We start from the raw sequence: 22,565 nt of genomic DNA, 5'->3' as shown, positions 1-22,565 counted from the left end.
ACGACGAATACACGCTTCCAATGTGCGTTCACCGCGATGTCGCCAAACACAGATGCAACCATCATGATGCTGCAAACAGTACCTCGATTCATCCGAAAAAATGACGTTTTGCCATTCGTGACCCAGGTTCGTCGTTGAGTACACCACCGCAAGCTCTACTGTCTGTGATGCAGCGTCAAGGGTAAACACAGCCATGGTCTCCGAGCTGATAGTCCATGCTGCTGCAAACGTCGTTGAACTGTCTGTGCTGATGGTTGTTGTCTTGTAAACGTCCCCATCTGTTGACTCAGGGATCGAGACGTGGCTGCACAATCCGTTACAGCCATGCGGATAAGATGCCTGTCATCTCGACTGCTAGTGATAGCAGGCCGTTGGGATCCAGCACGGCGTTTCGTGTCACCCTCCTGAAGCCACTGATTCCATATTCTGCTAACAGTCATAGGATCTCGACCAATGCGAGCAGCAATGTCGCGATTCGATAAACCACAATCAGACCTTTATCAAAGTCGGAAACGTGATGGTAAGCATTTCTCCTCCTTACACGAGGCATCACAACGACGTTTCACCAGGAAACGCCGGTTAATTGCTGTTTGTGTGCGGAAAATCGGTTTGAAACTTTTCTCATATCAGCACGTTGTAGGTGTCGCCACCGGAGCCAACCTTGTGTGAATGCTCTGAAAAGCTAATCATTTGCATATCACAGCATCTTCTTCCTATTGGTTAAATTTGGCGTCTGTATCATTATTATCGTGAGGCATTACAAAACATACACATATCAAGTTTATCTACAGTTTAATTTGACAACTAGATCGAAGCACTCGATCTTATGCCAAGAACATCTTTCACACTTCCTGTAAAGGCATGGAGTGCATACTTTTCCACAATATGTCTTCTTGTTTGTTTCTCCACGCCTAACAAAACGCAGCCTATTCACAACAACCGCACGTCCTCAAGGATTGACCCCATCTATCTCGTCCTCTTCGTATGACGTTGAAGTTGGATGAATGTGAAATTGATCCGAAATGTTGAAATTTTTTGCGACCAGATAGTTCTGTACCTTGTCATAAATGTCATCTCCAAATTTCAGAGTAATTCGTGCCACCAATGATGTAAAAGCCAAATGTTTGAACCAATGCTCAGTGCGTCCCCCCCTTTTCTAAGCGACTCTGTTCTTGTTTGCGATATTGTGCAATTTTGTGCCATCAGAGAAGACACCGGTAGAGTATATCAGACTGTGAGCCCATTGCATTGCGACTAATTACGAGAGTTAAAGAACTCTACTCGTGGTGGAACATAAAACCCGAATGAAAGCCTTAATAGACTAATGGTGTGGCCGAGCGGTTCTAGGCGCTGCAGTCTGGAACCGAGCGACCGCTACGGTCGCAGGTTCGAATCCTGCCTCGGGCGTGTCTGATGTCCTTAGGTTAGTTAAGTTTAAGTAGTTCTAAGTTCTAGGGGAATATGACCTCAGATGTGAAGACCCATAGTGCTCAGAGCCATTTGAACCATTTGAATAGACTAATTTAGAAGACACTGCCAAAGAAAACATTTTGCTCGTCTACTACTGTTAAAATTTTCTCTTACAGTGCATGTCTGGCATTCGGTGAAGGTAACAATGGAAGAATGACTCTTATGAGACTTGTATTTGTTGCAAGTTGCTTCACTGAAAACCTACTGAAGAAGTCTGAAGATGTGCATACTACTAATTCTGCAATGTCATTGGAAGATACTGCCAAAAGAGTGTCAGAAGGATCAGACCAGAAGACATGGAGAATAAGAAAACCAAATTTATGGCTATGGCCGACATCAAGATACTTGTTTCTGTCATAAATGGTTCAAATGGCTCTGAGAACTATGGGACTTAACTTCTGAGGTCATCAGTCCCCTAGAACTTAGAACTACTTAAACCTAACTAACCTAAGGACATCACACACAACCAGGCCTAAGGCAGGATTCGAACCTGCGACCATAGCGGTCGCGTGGTTCGAGACTGAAGCGCCTAGAACCACTCGGCCACAGGGGCCCGCTGTCATAATTGCTAATTAAATCTATTTTCTGCATTTCCTGCAACATCCATTTTTCAGTGTGTGCATAACAATTTCTGCTGAACCATTCCAGACAAAAAAGGTGAAACCTGCTACAGACTTTGTATGTACTATAAGACAACATCTTGTGGGACAAATTTATTCTAAATGGCCTACTGTCAACTTAATTTAAATTTTTGTGAAACAAAAATTGCTATGTATCATACACACAAATTTAAAAAATGGTTGCGGGAGTTCTAAGACTGGTGTAAAAATACTGATACACAGTTTCGTTTATATAATTACTGCAACATTTTGAAAGTGATCAGTAAAGTATTCTTTGAGAATATGTTCCACATATAGTAGTATGTGCTCCAAAAACATTCATAAAGCTTCTGACCAAATTATTTAAGCAAAAACATTTTTTAAAACTCGGATCATAGCTAGTAATATAATAACATGTTAAAAATTTGGTCCAGTTATCACTCAAGCAGTAAGCGTTACACCAGCTTAGATGTACCTGTACATATTTTCGTAAGTCCCCCTTTGAGTCTCGACAATTCGCTATGGCCAAGCTCTTAAGTCCTGCATCCTACGAGTTTTGAATCAGGTGAGCGTTCCAGCGTTCAGAAGGGCATATTGATTCCAGCGTTGTTTCCACATTCCTTTATGTGGTATTTATTTGGCCTCTAGCTGCCCATCTACTTGGCCAATTACATTTTCATTTAATACATCACAACTACATATCGTATACTCTGTTCTTTTAATAGAGGATTTTCGGTACATCTCAGTATTTCTTGATTAGATATTATCAATCCAAATAACACGAACATTTAAACTTTCTTATTATTGTGGTAAATACGTTAATAGTTGGCATTCATCTTTATGGTGTTTACAACTGGAACTAGGTAACTAATCGGATAAGAGATTAAAACTGCACATAAGTAACCATTATAACATGAATTAATGACTGTATACAGTTTCTTCTTATTCCAACAGCCAATCAAGTACTGCAGTTGTTGGGTCGCAGTGTCTTCACATGTTAGAGATGAATGGTCGTTTGTCTTTTGAAAGTATCTAGCTGTGTGGGCATAGATATGTAACTATCAGACAAGGTTAGTGAGACCTGTGTAGGGGAGTTCCCAGTTCGACGACTGTACTACGAAATTTGACCTTCTGACCGGCGTAGCGGGAACACGCAAGAGGAAGGTGAATTAGAGATGCTACTTCTGAAAGGTGACCTTCGAAATAGTTTGATTTTGTAGAGAAGTACCGGATAACAGCCGTATCCGTGTCGTCGTGGAAGTATGAACATCATGCCCATATGCGAATGCGTTGGTAAATCGGAGCGAAGCTATGTCCTTCTGTCAACTAAGAGGTTTCCCGGATCGGTTCAGATCTCCACACGTCCTTTCAGTGACAGTGATTACGAAGTCTGTATAAGGTAGATGTGCAAAGAAAATTATTCATTTCGTGAAGCTACTTTTTCTAATTGTTCAACAGTTTCATCGTCCGTGATTCCTGAATGCCCTTTGACCCTTGAAGATGCACTGTTAAGTGTTGTCTGATACACTGACAGATAAACACTGACAGACTAGGTCATGTAAATTAGAAACTTAAGAGTTCGTTTTTAAATTCCTTGATTGCTCTTCTGGTTTTCCGAGACCACGCCGAGTATCTGTTACAATCAGAATACCAATGATGTTATGCAATGCGTATCTCAGTGCTTCTCTTATTCCAAGAACCTCGGCCATAAAGCTGATCGTTTCAAAGAGAAGCTTATACATTACGCTCCGGTTTCCGTAGCGCAACGGAAGTATGCAAACCTGTTCCTTCACTCGACTTTGATTCCCGACTTAGATCTGCGGTGACATCAGAAACGTGTGTGGCTTGAAGACCAACCTTACATGGCTACCGGTGCACAGATGATGGACTCTGGAATGCGCTAGTTAAAAGTCAGTTCTTGCGGAACTTAGTCTTCTTAAGAAGTGGCACCATTGCAGCTTCTCTTCGGAGATTCGGAAAGCAGTATTGGAGAGAACAGAAAACCAGCGAATGAGAGTACATCAGATAGTGCTAGTAATCATCCTGATGGTTTCGTTTAGAAGTAAATCTTTCTTAGTTGTATGGCATGCTGTTTTGCCAAGCAGGGTGCAGTATTCAGCAGCTGCGCAAACCAGTGAAATTGCAGCATTGCATAGCGTTCCTACTCTTGCTCTCCCCTTGTTTCCAGCTGTTTTGTGGAGTACGTTCATTCGTGAGCCGAGGTAATTTGACTGATGGGTACAGTTGGTCCGAGCGAGGTGATAGATATTGTATTTAGGGAAACAACTTCTCAGAAGTTTCATCCCATTAAACAGCAAGTGTAACTTCCTGTGTGCATCGTTGTTATGATCACGGATCATTGTGAGTTTTATTTTACTTCAGTTTGGTTGGAGTCCCCATCTTCGCAAGTGCTCATTCGATAATGTGAGGTCACGAAGTCCGATGTTTTTGTCGTGGTATATTAACGCTACGTCAGCAATGCCTCGAAGAAAACGTATCACTGAAAGATTCCAAAGTTAGACGGGGTGTTAAATTTCAATTACTACGGGGCTCTACGGCGAAGTGGGTGTACTGTGGTACGAACGCCACTTTGAAGTTTAGGTTCTCATATAGCTTGCTGGATAAATTCGTTCCAAAACTGTTAGAGGGTAACGTCATTTAAGTTCCATGCCTAGTAAGTTACTGAAGTGCTGCAGTGATTATCGCTGTTGTCACGGTAGTACTGATGGTCTGACATCTTTCCCCTGTCATATGGCGAAAGAGTCAGAACCTAATCTTCTGTCCCTTGGCTGCACAGGCATGCGTTTTCGTCATCTGTTTGCAGTGGCCGGTTGTCTAGTCGATGTTATAAATAAAAAATCAAAGTGCAGAGGGAAGCTACAGTTAGTGAAAGGCCATCAGAGAAGTTAATTATGAAAGTACATCGTAAAACTAAAGAAAGAAACTGAGGTAAGCCCACCACTCAATTACCCTAGTCTACACATTACCAACGATTTGGTGAACTGTATTCGTGCTGTAGACTAGGTATCACACTATACAAACACATAAAACAGTCCAATAAATGCCTCGCGTGGTAGCCGCGCTGTCTAGAGCGTCTTGCCACAGTCCGCGCGGCTCCCTCCCGTCAGAGGTTCGAATCCTCCCTCGGGCATGGGTGTGTGTGTGTGTGTGTTGTCCTTAGCGTAAGTTAGTTTAAGTTAGATTAAGTAGTGTGTAAGCTTAGGGACCAATGACCTCAGCACTTTGGTCCCATAAGACCTTACCACAAATTTCCAAAGTTCAATAAAAGCAATGAAGTCGAATTCCCGAACCTAGATAGAGAAGTAATGATAAGATCTGATAATGAGAAACGCAAGGCAAACGGAATTGAGTTACTTTAACAGGGAGAGGAGCGACGCCTTGATGTATACTGCATTACTGCTGACGGACTCTCAGTGTCGAATGCAAGCGAAGCTTTCGGCATAAGTACATGACAACAGCTACCATAGTTGCTGCAAGCTCCCGACCACCTGTCACGTTAGCCGACTGCTGTCTGCTGCATACACGTTGCTGCTTCGTAGGTGATGGATAGGCAGCAGTATTCTAAGATGCCTGTAACTTCCACATTGCGGCTACTCGCGGGTAGACACGTCCTTCTTCTTCAAACGACTGCATATAGATCGGTTCTCCATGCTTTTGTTACTTCGGACGCAAACCACAGTAAACTTCTGCGGGAGGCAAAGAAGTAGCTGATGCCAGCATCACTTGGGAAGAAGGTGCTAAAGCTGTCCTCACACGAGACGTGTTCTTCATCGCTAAGCACTCCAGATATTGTGTCAATCGTGGCTGCTGCATACTCTGAAACTACCTGTTACATCTAACGGAACGTGCTCCTTATCGTGATTTGCGACTTTAGCGCTCTCCGGCGACAATTCGCGGCGGCATTTCGAACGTAAATTACAAAATTTCTTTACGAAAAGGGAGGCACTTACCAAACATGCGTTAACTCTTTCGAAGACGCGGGGAAAATTGCGAAGCTGATTCTCGACTCGTCGAAGACTTGAACAACGAACCTCTGCTAGAGGAACATTGCATAATGCTTTAAATGATCTGAGATTAACTCTAGCAGAAATTATTCGTTAACTCAGTTGAATCTCCATCCCATTTTCGCTTTTAGGTTGAATATAGTTACATTGTAGAGTCTAATGTCAGTTCATGCATCCATAATACCCATATTTTCGATGTGGTATTGACTACCATGCTTCCTTAGCATGGAGTGCAACATTAGCATGTGCGTGAATAAAACGGAAAAGGGCCCCTCTAAAACCCTCCCAGTTCGGCAACGCTCTTGGTGCCAACGACGCATCTTTGCTGAGCACGAAACCACCTGTTAGAAGTTATGACGCCAGTTCAGCCCAGGTGCTGCTCTAGCACTCGATGGTATCACCCAAAGGGTGTTGAAGGAGATGCCTAACCCTAAGACGCTAGGGTAGCGGCCAGGCTGATTTTGTGTCGAAATTTCTGGATTTACATTTGTAACGTGCTCACCTAACGTTTGTGAGGTCACCTAGTATGTTACCCAACTGGAGGTTCTTAGAGTGACCCTTTTCCGTTAATGCTGCACTCCAGCGTGATCACGACAAAGAAGGGTGGAAAACCGGTGAGCTGAAAACACGTTAGTACGCTTTGTTGCTTCGGATCACATTCACATTTTGTTGAAGAGTTTTGAACGGTCCCTTGTGTTCCAACCCTACAGTGCACACAAGAGCTAAAAACACTCCAAGGGAGTGCGATCACATTCAGTCCGGATGCATCGTAACGATGTCTTCATAAAAGATTCTAACTTTCGAGGCTTTTAAGATTGTCAAAGATTGTGAAGAAATCTTCCTATCGCTCATCACACACCGAACTGAAGTTTTCACCGCGAAGTGAGTGGAAATCAACGTCCCTGTGAAAGGAGTGGCTCCACTGACGCCTAAAGCCTTTTCGTGCAGATTCTGAGCGGCAGTATGTCCGAAATGCTTTCCTCGGTCAGCCATAAGAAAACCGCGTGATTTCGACGCTGAGTGTCGCAGTTCTGACCTGCATCACAGAGACGTCAAAAAAAGGGGTGAGGCGTGGGCAGAAGGGATTATGACGACCTCATCACGTGACACATCCAAAACAATCGAATAGTTGTTGTTATTGTTGTGGTCTTCAGTCCTGAGACTGGTTTGATGCAGCTCTCCATGCTACTCTGTCCTGTGCAAGCTTCTTCATCTCCCAGTACCTACTGCAACATACATCCTTCTGAATCTGCTTAGTGTATTCATCTCTTGGTCTCGCACTACGATTTTTACCCTCCACGCTGCCCTCCAATAGTAAATTTCTGATCCCTTGATGCCTCAAAACATGTCCTACCAACCGACCCCTTCTTCTAGTCAAGTTATGCCACAAACTTCTCTTCTCCCCAATCCTATTCAATACCTCCTCATTAGTTACGTGATCTATCCACCTTATCTTCAGCATTCTTCTGTAACACCACATTTCGAAAGCTTCTATTCTCTTCTTGTCCAAACTAGTTATCGTCCATGTTTCACTTCCATACATGGCTACGCTCCATACAAATACTTTCAGAAACGACTTCCTGGTACATAAATCAATACTCGATGTTAACAAATTTCTCTTCTTCAGAAACGCTTTCCTTGCCATTGCCAGTCTACATTTTATATCCTCTCTACTTCGACCATCATCAGTTATTTTACTTCCTAAATAGGAATGAAAAGGTAAATTTGGGATTACAAATAAACTTCCAGGACGGGTTTGTAAGGTGTCCGCGATAACTTACCGTACTCTCCCAAGTTAGTGAAATTGAGAGTAAGCAAGCACCCTGCTCATTTGGACATTTTCAATGAATACGAGGTCTAGATAGGTAGTATTCGAAAAACGTTATTCATTTTTGTAATATGACATTTTTATCACAGATAGTAATTTTTCCATGCCTTATGATACTTGAGGACAATATTATGGAAATGGAAGAGGATGTAGATGAAGATGAAATGGGAGATACGATACTACGTGAAGAGCTTGACAGAGCACTGAAAGACCTGAGTCGAAGCAAGGCCCATTGGAACTACTGACGGCCTTGGGAGAGCCAGTCCTGACAAAACTCTACCATCTGGTGAGCAAGATGTATGAAACAGGCGAAATACCCTCAGACTTCAAGAAGAATATAATAATTCCAATCCCAAAGAAAGCAGGTGCTGACAGATGTGAAAATTGGCGAACTATCAGTTTAATAAGTCATAGCTGCAAAATACTAACGCGAATTCTTTACAGACGAATGGAAAAACTCGTAGATACGGACCTCGGGGAGGATCAGTTTGGATTCCGTAGAAATGTTGGAACACGTGAGGCAATACTGACCTTACGACTTATCTTAGAAGAAAGATTAAGAAAAGGCAAACCTACGTTTCTAGAAATTGTAGACTTGGAGAAAGCTTTTGACAATGTTGATTGGAATACTCTCTTTCAAAATCTGAAGGTGGCAGGGGTAAAGTACAGGGAGCGAAAGGCTATTTACATTTTGTACAGAAACCAGATGGCAGTCATAAGAGTCGAGGGGCATGAAAGGGAAGCAGTGGTTGAGAAAAGAGTGAGACAGGGTTTTAGCCTCTCCCCGATGTTATTTAATCTGTATATTGAGCAAGCAGTAAAGGAAACGAAAGAAAAATTCGGAGTAGGTATTAAAATTCAAGGAGAAGAAGTAAAAACTTTGAGTTTCGCCGATGACGTTGTAATTCTGTCAGAGACAGCAAAGGACTTGGAAGAGCAGTTGAACGGAATGGATAGTGTCTTGAAAGGAGGATATAAGATGAACATCAACGAAAGCAAAACGAGGATAATGGAATGGAATGTAGCTCTCCATGCTAATCTATCCTGTGCAAGCTGCTTTATCTCCCAGTACTTACTACAACGTACATAATTCTGAATTTGTTTAGTGTATTCATCATTTGGTCTCCCTCTACGATTTTTACCCTCCACGCTGCCCTCGAATGCTAAATTTGTGATCCCTTCATGCCTCAGAACATATCCTACCAACCGGTCCCTTCTTTTTGTCAAGTTAATGGAACATTACATTCTACTAATTACGTGTGCCATTTTCTAGCTAAAATATGGCTTAATGAAAGAGAATTTCCAGGAATGTGCTCTTGAAATATTCAAAACCACTCACAGATTCGTGTCGCTGTTATAATGGCGAGCATAAAATCTTTCCATGATTATAAAAATTTATTTCTAAGTAATCATATTAGATACAACTATGCTGTTTATTGGAGAGTTTAGCTTAACTTAAGACGTCTTCATCGATTCAATTCTACATGTACCCTGACCATATCTGATTTCTTTTGTCGTTCTCTGTTGTAAAATGTAGCTTAATTTAGGGAAGCTTTTGTCGCAATGGCGTGTGTCCAGGGGAAAGCGGAATGTACTTCATGATTTCATGGAATACTGTCGTCTATTACAGTTCAGCGACGTTTCCGAATTGCCTCTGGTCGACATCCGTCACATCAGACAGCGTCAAACGATTGTATGAAAAGTGTCGATGACGTGGTAATAAATGGTACACCTGGATTGACGATACTGTTGGCACCACGTATTTTTTTCAGGATGTATTTCAGACCAAAAATCGATTCTGATAGCTGGAAACGGAGGACCTTGTTAATCCTGCCTTTCGCCTTCTCGTGGTGATATCTACATAGAAACTGCCAACTCCTAGCACATATTTCTTTAGGAATCAAATACCAATTTTCATACATTTTTGATTTAAAAATTTTTAATATAAGGAAATATTTTCATAAAAATTTTCGTCCCCTATCTCACCCATTTGAGTTGAATCTCCAAAAAAATAGTGAGAAGTGTATTTTTTATTTATCGTTGTCATTTACAGATTTGCAGATATTGATTTCAAATATGCTTTCATGATGAAATAGTCCCAAAAAACTTTCTTCCCCTATTATATCACCCTAAGGCTTGAATTTTCAGAAACCCTGAAACAAGTATATTTTTAATTTGTATTCGAGAAGCCAAATACAAATTTTCTTATATGTAACTTCCAAAATTCTTCAGTAATTCCTTAACAATGATGTACTTTTAAAAAAAAATTTCAGCCATTCTTTCACCCCCACGGGGTTAAATTTCCTGAAATGCTGAAACATTTTTTCTTTATTTATAAGCAAGAAACCCACTACCAATTTTCGTAGTTCTAGTTTTCAAATTGCATTAATAGCGACATAGTTTCAAAAAAATCTTCAGCCCCTATTTCACTCCCTTTTTTAAAAATATCCCATTTTAAATGGCGCCTGTAGTATAAGATCAACATCCCTCCAAAGTGATGTTTCTATCCTTATCGATTTGGGTTGCGAGGTGATGCGTAAGTCAGTCAGTCAGTCAGTCAGGACATTTCCTTTTCCGTATAGAGAAGATAAAGTGCGTTTATCTGATGAAGTGAATTTTCACATGTCCAGGGAAGTTAAGATGCATAATTTCCGGATTTGGAGCTCACAGAACCTATATACTGTGATTCAACAGATGAGAGACAGAACGAAAGTGTGTGTGTGTTGTGGCTCAATGCACAACACAGTTATTGGGTTGTTTTTTTTTACTGATCCGTCTACACATGTTGGAACTTCATCCATTGGCAGTGTTCCAAAAAGTTGGAACACCAGCCCTCTGTGGATTATTTGTTTGGCAATTCTTGGACGAAAACTTTTTGGACAGATGGACAGACAGAGAAGGTCCAGCATCGTGGCCACCATTCCCCAGATATAACCCCCCACATGGAGTTTTATTTATGGGTTTACGTTAGGGATGAAATGTTCATTTCACCAGTTCCTAATGTGGAAACTCTTAGTACACGAATACGAGATGCTCTGGAGGAGATGACAGAAGAGATGTTGACAAAGACATGGAGAGAAATTGAGTGTCTCCTAGGTGATGTAAGAACAAAACATGTTGAGCATAGATGAAAGTGTATCCACAAATATCTTTAAGAGGTAAATGTAAATATCGTATTACTAGGGCCTCTCGTCGGGTAGACCGTTCGCCGGGTGCAAGTCTTTCGATTTGACGCCACCTCGGCGACTTCTGCGTCTATGGGGAAGAAATGATGATGATTAGGACAACACGACACCCAGTCCCTTAGCGGGGAAAATCTCTGACCCAGGCGGGAATCGAGCCCGGGCCCTTAGGATTGAGATGCTGTCGCGCTGACCACTCAGCTACCGGGGACGGACTTTATGAGGTAAGCTACTATTTGCGACAAACCACACAGATGTACCTAGATAGTTCCTTAGAAAGAAATTTTTGTAACCGTGTAAGCGCTTTATACCCACTCTGTTTTGTATTCGGAGATTGAAGAACACTGCACAATTATTCGCACATAATCCTGAACAGTTATTACACAGTTGTGATGTGGGGCCCCTGAGAGTGCGGAGCCGATGCTATGTAATGTAAGCACAAACTGCCTCTGCAGTACGCTGTCGTTTCCAGTTTGCCGAGAGTCGTAAAGCTACATTCCACGAAAACTACTGTCGCTCTTCAAATATTCAAACGGTGACGCCTGTTGCTGCGTGTGCCGCATTACTTTAGCCTCCAACCGTAGCGTTGCGCCACGTTTCCCAGAGTAATTTGCACTGAAGAGTCTCTACCTCGCCACCCAGGGGTCCTCTTCCTCTGCGCGTGGCCCAATTGCTTCTCATCCGGACAGAAGCAACGTCGCGGGTCTGTAGCGTCTGCGACTGCGGCAGACGTCATACGTGCCCGCGTGGAGACGGTGTTTACGAGTGCCGCAGAACACGGATGCGGTGGCAGACCGCGCGCTGGATCAGGCGTTGCGGCAGAGAGGAAGCAGCAAGTGATTTCCCGCGGGGCAGATTCCGGGAGACACCTGAATCAGCAGCCAGCCGAGCCGCGCGCCCCTCGACGCCAGTTGCCGCGTCCCAGGGCACCGCCGGCGATTATTCGCCCATGCTGCGCTCCGTTTAGGCCCTGGGACTTTAGAACACAGTGGAGTTGCCTAGCGAATGACGAAGTGGATACTGTTCACGATTCACTAACCATAAATCATCTTCATAGCATTTATCCCAAGCCCTGCTCTTATGTCTTCGTTTTTTAGTCTAACTAATATTTTACAGCCGTTAACTCCTCTTACACATTTAAATTCTTCCGCTTGTAGTCTACTACTTTGCTTTTTAGTAACTGTCGATGTCTGACTTACAAATAGCTATGTTGGGTTGGCATTACATTAGAAAATTTGATTTTTGTGTCCTTTCTCACTTTATATCCCAATGTTCTATTGATTGTTCCACATATCATTTGATATTTCTGCAGCCTGTTGTCAAAGTCGAGTTCATCGTGGTCGTTTATAATGTTTGCCAGCCTGCTGAAGTGGATAACTTGTTCAGTGCTTTTGTTTCCTATTACGATCTTAGTCGTTAGCGTGTAAGTAGGCTGTTTAGGTTTTTTTTATTGGTAACGCCGCCGCCACGTAGCGCTCTGTATAAAAATCACTGGCTGTGCCGTGTGCAGTCTTTGGCTGGTTTGCATTGTTATCTGCCATTGTAGTGTTGGGCAGCGGCAGCTGGATGCTAACAGCGCGTAGCGTTGCGCAGTTGGAGGTGAGCCGCCAGCAGTGGTGGACGTGGGGAGAGAGATGGCGGAGTTTTGAAATTTGTAAGAATTGGTGTCATGAACTGCTATATATATTATGGCTATTAGGGTAAATACATTATTTGTTCTCTATTAAAATCTTTCATTTGCTAACTGTGCCTATTAGTAGTTAGTGCCTTCCGTAGTTTGAATCTTTTATTTAGCTGGCAGTAGTGGTGCTCGCTGTATTGCAGTAGTTCGAGTAACGAAGATTTTTTGTGAGGTAAGTGATTTGTGAAAGGTATAGGTTAATGTTAGTCAGGGCCATTCTCTTGTAGGGATTACTGAAAGTCAGATTGCGTTGCGCCAAAAAAATATTGTGTGTCAGTTTAAGCACAGTCTTGTATAATTTTTCTAAGGGGACGTTTCAAGCGGTTCTGTCCCTTTGAAAGTCATCACTTTTGTTTTTGGAATAGATATTTCCATGTTATTTTCTCTGTAGCGAGGTCTCGGTTTCCTGTACAGTTGCAAGGTCGTCTGAAAAAAAAAAACATCGTATTAAAAAATACGTCATGTGATAATCTCAAGAACAGATCAATTTGTTATTTCCATGTTGCAGTCAAATTGTCCATGTATATATATATATATATGTGTCGGTGTATGCTGTAAATGAGAAGATCAAGTCTAATACACAAAGCAGGCTAAAACACCTAGAAAGAATGCCACATTCAAGACTACCAAAAAAAGGCCTTAAATTTGGGACGTTTACGTATGAGATCCATAGAAAGACTGAGAAAAAAATGGCTGGATGCTTAATAGAGGGAACAGGCCTATAGCCTAAAGCCTGATGGAACAAGAAGAGGAACAAGAAGGAGATAAATCCTCATTCAGATGTGCAAAGCTGCTGCAATTATAGTACGCGTGTAAATAATAAGTCGCACCTACTCCTAAACCCTTTCTCTACGTTTGAACACAGGCAGTGTTGTTAATAACAGAGACAGGTTATTCGTAACGTTACTACTAAGACAATATTTTTACTGGGCGTACCTAATAGCAAATAATGCATTCTACCTTGGATCCTTTAAAAATTTTAACAGGATAGAAGTCAGCAATGAAAAACGAGTTTTGCGCGTTCAGTTCATTTTGGACAGTAGTGAGACAACTTCACTCAATACGTTGAGCAACCAGTGGGGGAAACCAAGGAGGATTAGGAAATGAATAGACAGTTTGAGATTTGCCGATGACATTGTAACTCCATGGTACTTGGAAGAGCAGTTAAATCGAGACGATAGCGAATTGAAAACAGTTTATAACATGAATATTAACAATGGTAAAACAACTACAATGGTCTTCAGCAGAAATGAATCAGTCGGCGCTGACGAAATTGAAACAGGAAATATGAAACTAAAATTAATAGGTGAGGTTTGCTATCTGGACAGAAAATTAACTGGTAGCCGAAGTAGAAAGAATGCAAAATGTAGAGTGGCTGTAGGAAGAAAACTTTACGAAAAAAGAAAAGTATTTCGTAGAAATGTGATGCTACAGAAGAATACCGAAGATCAGATAGGTGAATCGAATAACTAATGAGGAGATACTGAATGAAACTTGCGAAAAAGTAAATTTGCGCACAGCCTAACTAGAAGAACGGATCGATTGTCAGGACACAATCTCAAACATCAAGGAATCGTCAGTTTACTGTCGAACGGAAGTGTGGGGGTAAAATCTGTAGAGGGAGACAAAGACAAGGTTTGACTGTGTGTCAGTTGATGTAGGTTGCAATAGTTATTCGGAGATGCACCACAGATGCACAGGACAGACAATCGTGGAGAACTGCATGAAGACCAGAACAGCACGAGGAAACTATCCAGTCTTTATCAGAATACTTTCTTAATTTTAGTAATTTACAAGAAATCAGTACTTCTGGTGCCTTGTAGCTATTAAGAGACAGCCCCAGAGTTCCGTCTGGCAACCTATTAAGACGGTACATGAAATTTATTCACAGTTGCGAATAAGAAAAACCATCAGTTCTATAAGGGAATGACGCCCGGGTTCCCGGGTTCGATTCCCGCGGGGTCAGGGATTTTCTCTGCCTCATGATGGCTGGGTGTTGTGTGATGTCCTTAGGTTAGTTAGGTTTACGTAGTTCTAAATTCTAGGGGACTGATGACCATAGATGTTAAGTCCAATAGTGCTCAGAGCCATTTGAAACATTTTTGAAAATCTGTGTCGGACCGGGATTCGAATCCGCATTTCCCTCTTTACGTGAGCTGTCGCCTAACAGCTTTGGCTATCGTGCACGACTTACGGCCGGACCCAAGCTTCCATAAGTCGTCGTTTCTGCATCGGACTCTGTACTCGTACACATGTTATTTAGTTCCCTTACATGGGAAGGACATTTTAAATGAAAGTCGTTGCCAGGCACCGGCGGATAAATACGATATTGCAATGCCTTTGTTGTTAATAGGAAAGAAGCAATGTTCCTTCGAACATGCATCCGTCAATACCAGGTACGGACATTAAATTCAAATTTACTCCTGGGCCATGTAGGATGCTCATTGTCCCTCGCCATAGAATAGACAGAATACAGGAAGGAATTCCGTAGCAATCACTGCGCCAAGATTTAGTGCACATGTGTGAAGCCTGCCATACTCAAATCAAAGACAAAGGTGAACAGGCACGTTTTGTTAATTTTATAAATTGTGCTTTTTAGCGACTGGTCTTGCTTACAAATTAACAGTTGTTTGATGTCCTGTAAACGATAGTAATTAGTGTTAATTATTTACTGTATGCCGTTATTATAATGAGCATAACAAAACAAAAAAACAAAAAAGGCGTCTGATGGTGTCCAGCATCCAACTGTAGAAATAACTCAAACGCAAATCAGGACATCAGCTTTTTTTGCTTTCCGAAAGATGCAGAATGGTCAGTGAACATCGTTATAGATTTTTAAGTTTCTAAGAGTTTATTTGTATAAGTTCGGAATGGGAGAAATTTGTGAGCAGATTTTATGAAGAAGGGTGCAAGATACTTAAATAAGAACTGCACAATATGTAGCATGCAGTTTGAAGATGTGATTTTAGCTAATTTTTTGAAAAACTATTTGAAACCTGATGCTGTTCCAACATTATTCAGTATATCAAATTGGCCAGCCCGGTTGGCCGTGCGGTCTAACGCACGGCTTTCCGGGTGGGAAGGAGCACCAGGTCCCCCGGCACGAATCCGCCCGGCGGATTTGTGTCGAGGTCCAGTGAACCGGCCAGTCTGTGGATGGTTTTTAGGCGAAAGCGGGCTGGTTCCCCTTATTCCACCTCAGTTACACTATGTCGGCGATTGCTGCGTAAGCAAGTTCTCCACGTATGCGTACTCCACCGTTCCTCTGTCACGCAAACATAGGGGTTACACTCGTCTGGTGTGAGACGTTCCCTGGGGGGTCCACCGGGGGCCGAACTGCACAATAACCCTGGGTTTGGTGTTGGACGGCGGAGGAGTGAAGTGGACTGCGGTAGTCGTCGTGGGGCTGTGGACCACTGCGGCTGCAGCGAGGACGGAGCATCTCCGTCGTTTCTAGGTCCCCGGTTAATCATACAATACAATCCCAAATTCACTAAAAAGTAGTATCACTCAAGCTTAAACTAACTAAGGAAAGGACCAATGAAGTAAGCCAAGAGCCTAAGAGGGCGAAGTTTGACATACAGGTAAATATGGTTCATATTAAATAATCAGTTGGAGTGAATTTATTGGTCTGGGCCTAATTCAAAATTGAATTTTAAAAGCACCCTACTGTCTTCATTTAAGGTAATTCCCGTCTGTTACTTTCTGGCTTAAAACATGAACGATAATTCCAGCAATGGTATAAACAGTGAATCTAGTACAAAGAGTTAGATATAAGCTGCTACTGTTGGAAGTGAAGTTAATTTATCAGCTTGCAGTCTCAGAAAAGGAAAATTAAGAAGCACGATAAAATTGCTGCAAGAAGCAAATCAACATTTAAAATTACCAAATATGCAGCAACCAGTCGCAAAATAATGTTTTATTTATTCACATTTACAAATCGATTTCAACTGATTAACAGCTACTACTCAGGGCACATATTGGGTGAAAGCACCGAGGATGGCTGTTAACCAGTTGAAATCCATTTGCAAAAATCAATATAAATAAAACATGATTTTGCGACTAATTGCTGCATGTTTGGTAATTTTATGGTTTACGGTCGCTGCACGACTTGGGAACCACATGGAGCCCACCATTCATAAATCAACATTTACTAAACAAAGTAACTTCATCGTCCTCAGAGTCTAAAATTAGTCGCAGTTCACAGCTTACGCTTGTGACTAGTACTTAAATAAAAAGTGCACAATCTGTATGAACAGTACCGTAATGAACTTCAAAGATTATGAAATAAGTTTTCAACTAAAGATTTATTCACAACCTGGTAAAATGCAGACAGATTTAAGATAACATAGCAAAAACGGACTGCGATATCCAAAACAATTAAACACTGCTCTTACACTGTTTTTTCTTAGTGCTAGAGTTTTCAAAAATATGCAAAATATAATACAATTTCCTACAACGTGGTGCTCAAGGCATATAACACAGAAGTGGCAGTACTCTCCTGGTCCAAATGAATTTATTTTCTCCAGTTTGAAGCTGAAAATCGCTAATTTAAGTGGAATTCACGAATGTTGTGTCTTTAGCGCAGATGAAATATCATTGAAAGCATTTCTCTTTTACCCAACTACACAGGATCAAATAGTTAGTATCCATAACACAGGTACTGCGCAATTGAATCCTGAAACATTGTGCTGGTTCTCCTAATTGGATTACTCGTGTTAACTGGAAACAACCAGTTAGATACTACTTCATAAACGCTGGTTTTTTTTACACTGGAATTCAAAGCTACAGTTCGTGAAATAGTTGAAAGACTACATATTATTAACTTAAGAATTTGCTTATTTGTGACTCTTTTGGGCTCCAACTTTCTCCAGTATGCAGCTACTGACGGAGTGACCTCTGAAACGGCCCATTTTAAGGTTGGAGTTCACAGAATATTACGTACGTTTGATGTACCACATTTATTTAAGTGTTTCAGGAATATCTTGCTAAAATATTATTTTTTGTTTCGTGATAAGGTAGCTTGTTGGTAGCATATTATCGTATTTATAATAAAGATATGCAGCAAAATCTACACCAAGCTAAAAATTTTACTGATGCTCATTTTTCCCAATGAATTTCAGAAAAATAAGGTCACATTAACTACTCTAAATTTCAGTCATACTGCTGCTATATCAGTTTAGGTGCTCTTAATTCAAGTGCAGTAGGAATAGCAATATCCCTGGAGATATGGATCAATGCCTTAGATCTCTTAAACTCATGTTCTATGGTTTCAGATATATTCTCTGCCAGATCTTGGACCGATCTGAACGGCAGCATGAAGTTTTAAATGATTTACTACACTTGATAAGATCTCTCTTCTTACAGAATGAAGGAAATAACAATGTAGCAAGTACCACGAAATTTATTCAAGGGTTTGTAAGTACTGTAAATGCATTTTTACAGCTCTGGTCATATTTATAGACTCAGTCATTTTCTTTTCCCTCAACGAAGATTAAACAAAACGGCATTTAAACTTTTTTGTGGTGTGCACCAACAAGGAGGTAACTCATGGAATCCTACTCCAGTACAATATTAAACGACATTCAACAATTAAGTTTTTCTCTATTATTTTCAGCATTCAAGCATTTAAAATGTACTGAAGGTTTTGATACTCTACTTTCAAAATAAATGACAACATTGCTTTACTGAAATTATACGTGACTCCGAATTCAGTTTCAAAGAGTGTTGTGAACTGTATAGATTACGGGGAAAGCTCACCTGGTACAAATGCACTCCAGTATATTTGTGGGTACTTAATTAAAAAATTCTTAACCATCCATCATATTTAGCGTATGCACAAGAAGAAGCAAATAATTTTAATTAAATCTACTACCATTCCCAGTGTGAAGCAGATGAGAACAGAAATGGGGATTATCTTTGGCATCCTAAAACGCAAACACTCAACCCTTATAACTTAAATGTGGAGAACGTTTTCACTGACAACATTCTCAGAATAATGACAACAAACATTGTTGGAGATAAATTGATTAATTTAACGGAGAATGTGCAAGTTCACCACCCTCGCAAGGATTCCGCTCTACAATATTTTACACTCATGCTCATAAATTAAGGATAATGGCAGACTATGGTGCCACACAACGTGGCACTATACAAAACTGTCGCTAGTCGCATAGGCACTTAGGGAACATACACGACTAAGATCTGTAAGTCCACGGTATTGGTGATAAGTCGAGAAAATCGTCCCGAAGGGACTGTTTCCTGCGCGTGTACTCGGACATCAATATGGGATATGATCCCCATACACACGTACACAGGCCGCACACCGGGTTGGAATACTCTGGATCAGGTGGTCGAGTAGCTGATAGGGTATAACCTCCCATTCTTGCACCAGTGCCTGTCGCAGCTCCTGAAGTGTCGTAGAGGTTTGAAGACGTGCAGCGATAGGTCGACCGAGAGCATCCCAGACGTGCTCGATGGGGTTTAGTTCTGGAGAACAGGCAGGCCGCTCCATTCGCCTGATATCTCCTGTTTCAAGGTACTCTTCCAAGATGGCAGCTCAGTGGGGCCGTGTATTCTCATCCATCAGGAGGAAGTTGGGACACACGGCACCCCTGAAAAGGAGGACATACTGGGGCAAAATGACGTCCCGATACACTTGACCTGTTGCAGTTCCTCTGTGAAAGACATCCAAGGCTGTACGTGCACCAATCATAATCCCACCCCACACCATCAAACCACGACCTCCATACAGATCCCTGTTACGGACATTAAGGGGTTGGTATGTGGTTCCTGGTTCACGCCAAACGAAAACCCGGCGAGAATGACTGTTCAGACTATACCTGGACTTTTCCGTGAACATAATCTGGGACTACTGTTCCAATAACCATGTACTGTATTTTTGACACCAGCTTTACGGGCTCTCCTGTGACCAGGGGTCAGAGGTATGCACCTTGCACGTCTTCGGGCGAATAAACCATGTCTGTTCAGTCGTCTGTAGACCGTGTGTCTGGAGACAACTGTTCCAGTGGTTGCGGTAAAGTCCCGAGCAAGGCTACCTGCAGTACTTCGTGGCCGTCTGCGGGCACTGGTGGTGAGATATCGGTCTTCTTGTGGTGTTGTACACTGTGGACATCCCGTACTGTAGCACCTGGATACGTTTCCTGTCCGCTGAAATCGGTGCCATAATCTTGAGATCACACTCTGTGCCACACGGAGGGCCCGTGCTACGACCTGCTGTGTTTTGACCAGCCTCCAGTCACAATAGTATTCTACCCCTCATAACGTCATCAATATGTGTTATTTGAGTCATTTTCATCACATAGTAAGCATCAGCACGTCTGAAAACGTCTGCACACTTACTCGCTGCACCGTACTCTGACATGTACCAACACATCTCTGCATATGTGGACTGCTGCCACGCCACCGTGCGACGACCGCAACAGTAAGTCGTAGTGTAAGAGGTCCATGATTACGGAATTCGTTGCTAGCGCATTCGAGCAGATGTAATTTCGATGGATTGCTCACGCACTGTCTGCGATATGTAAGCTATAAGAGAATCTCAGACCAGAGAGTAGTGTTGCCAGCAGTAGGAACTGTGTGTTAGTAGCAGTAAGTAGTACCTAGCAGTCTGGTGTATCGTGTTGGCTGGGCCGATCGTGTGGAGCGATGGCGGTGCCTGAGCGTTGTAGTATCAGGTAAAAGCAGCCTCCCGCATAAGTAGTATTGTTATTTCAAGTCCCACGCAAATGCTTTTAAAAAGAAATCTCTTAATAATAATCTTTCTTATAAAAATTAACTTGAGACAATCATTCAACTTAATTTAAAGATTTTACTAATATCTTCAATACATGGTCATCCTGATTATTGTAAAGAAAAATCAGTTGTTTCTTTTTATACATGACAAATCTATCGGCCAGCATTGCACTGAGCTGTGCCACAAAAATATCTTATAGGAGCAGATATATACCCGTTATCCGGCGACCTTATTGAGGTAAGAATATCAATTTATTCAGAATGATCTTTCAGGGCCATGACGCAGCGCTGCTGACGTCCAAAATTTACCAGTTTAAATTCATAGTCATTATTGAAAGGCTATAAGTGAGCGACAATTTTATTGAGAGGATAGTCACACTGTATTATTGGCAAGTTACGGAATTTATCTGTTGGGCAGTTACACTGAATGTGAATTATGTGATTATATTTTTTACTGTTGGGAGGTTATTATATAATTTATCTGTTTGGAGGTTACAGTAGAAGTTTGAAGAAGTGCAGGGATATGTCGACCGAAAGCATCCCAGACGTGCTCAATGGGGCTTAGGTCTGGAGAACAAGCAGGCCACTGAATTCACCCGATATCTTCTGTTTCTAGGTACTCTTCCACGATGGCAGCTCGGTGGGGCCGTGTGATATCATCCATTGTTTCACCATGTGTCGGCATTATTCTTAATTTTTGAGCATGAGTGTATAAATTTTTTGTCAGAACAATAATTTTTTATTTCTTGAAGTTTATGAATACAGATTTGAAAAATAGAAATAAAAGTGAAAAAATTACACATTAATGAAAGTGAACCATCCATGACGCGCGTATGATATGCTGTGATATAAGTGCTACGTCAATGAATGGAAATTAAACAAGGAAGACAAAAGGAAAATGACATAGATTTTGTTTTTCCTTTACCATAACTGAAGCACTTGGTCGGCATAATATGAAATGCTACAGATTTTCTCATTACTTACATATTCCTGCTGAAAAGTTAATGATGTGATTTTATGTTACTGCATGAAGCCGTTGATTTGTATGGTAGTATTTGTTTTACGTGCGGCAAGACTTTACCAATTCTGTGTATTCACATTGTTCTTTGCAGTCTGAATTTATTATTTTATTATTGTTTTAAATAAGAGTTAGCTGTCATTGAGTCACTTGCTTATTAATTAATGGTATGTATTTCCCTCACTATAATTTCACGTTACTAGGGCTTGGTTCTATATAGATACGAGTAGCAAACAGTCGGTCGTTTGCATATTCTCGTGCGTTATTGTTTTCAGCATTTGATTAAAATTTAGTACAAGAACAGGGCACGAATTGGGAGGAGCAGACTGGAACGCCATTCGCTTCCGTGGAAGATTGAATGTCTACCCTTCCCTTTGGTAAGAAATTAGTTAGATCGTTTTGGCTCAGTTTAATGAGTAAACTTCCACATTGCGGTGTGGAAACAGATACTGTTACCTTGGCTCGGTCAAATTTTAGGTCCTTAGCATTTCATTTCGTAAAAGTGTTCAATTAGTCCGTTAGATTAGTTCAGTTTCGTAAAGATGTCCATTTCGAGTCGTAGCAGTAAGCAGCTATTGTCCCACGTTTACTCGATTTCAGTATGGCGTCGAGAAGCGCCTGACTTCACATACATCAAAGGAGCCGCCCTCTGCTTTCCTTTCTGTACACGCTCTATTCTGCGTCCTGGCGGAAGGAACGCGCGGAGGTCGTCTGGTCTCGGGCTCTTGTTAGACGGAACAGCAACGGCCAGGCCGGCGAGCCCGTGACTGCAGCTGTGAGAGGAGGAGCGTTTTCTCCCTGGCGGTCGACTTTGAAGTGCTGGCGCATGTGGTAGGACTCCACCATGACAGTTACGTACATTCAGTGCCAGTGTCGTTTCTGGTTAAATTGTAGTTGCTACCTCTGTTCGTTTCAACAGATATTTGAGGCAGTTCTTTCATTAGAATAATTGTTGTTTAAACACCATGGTTACATAAATACTTCCCCAAAACACTGAAGGCTAGTAC

This window comes from Schistocerca gregaria, chromosome 1 (genome assembly GCF_023897955.1).
Source record: "Schistocerca gregaria isolate iqSchGreg1 chromosome 1, iqSchGreg1.2, whole genome shotgun sequence".
In the NCBI taxonomy this organism is placed as follows: Eukaryota; Metazoa; Arthropoda; class Insecta; order Orthoptera; family Acrididae; genus Schistocerca; species Schistocerca gregaria.
Note: the sequence above shows the minus strand (reverse complement) of the source record.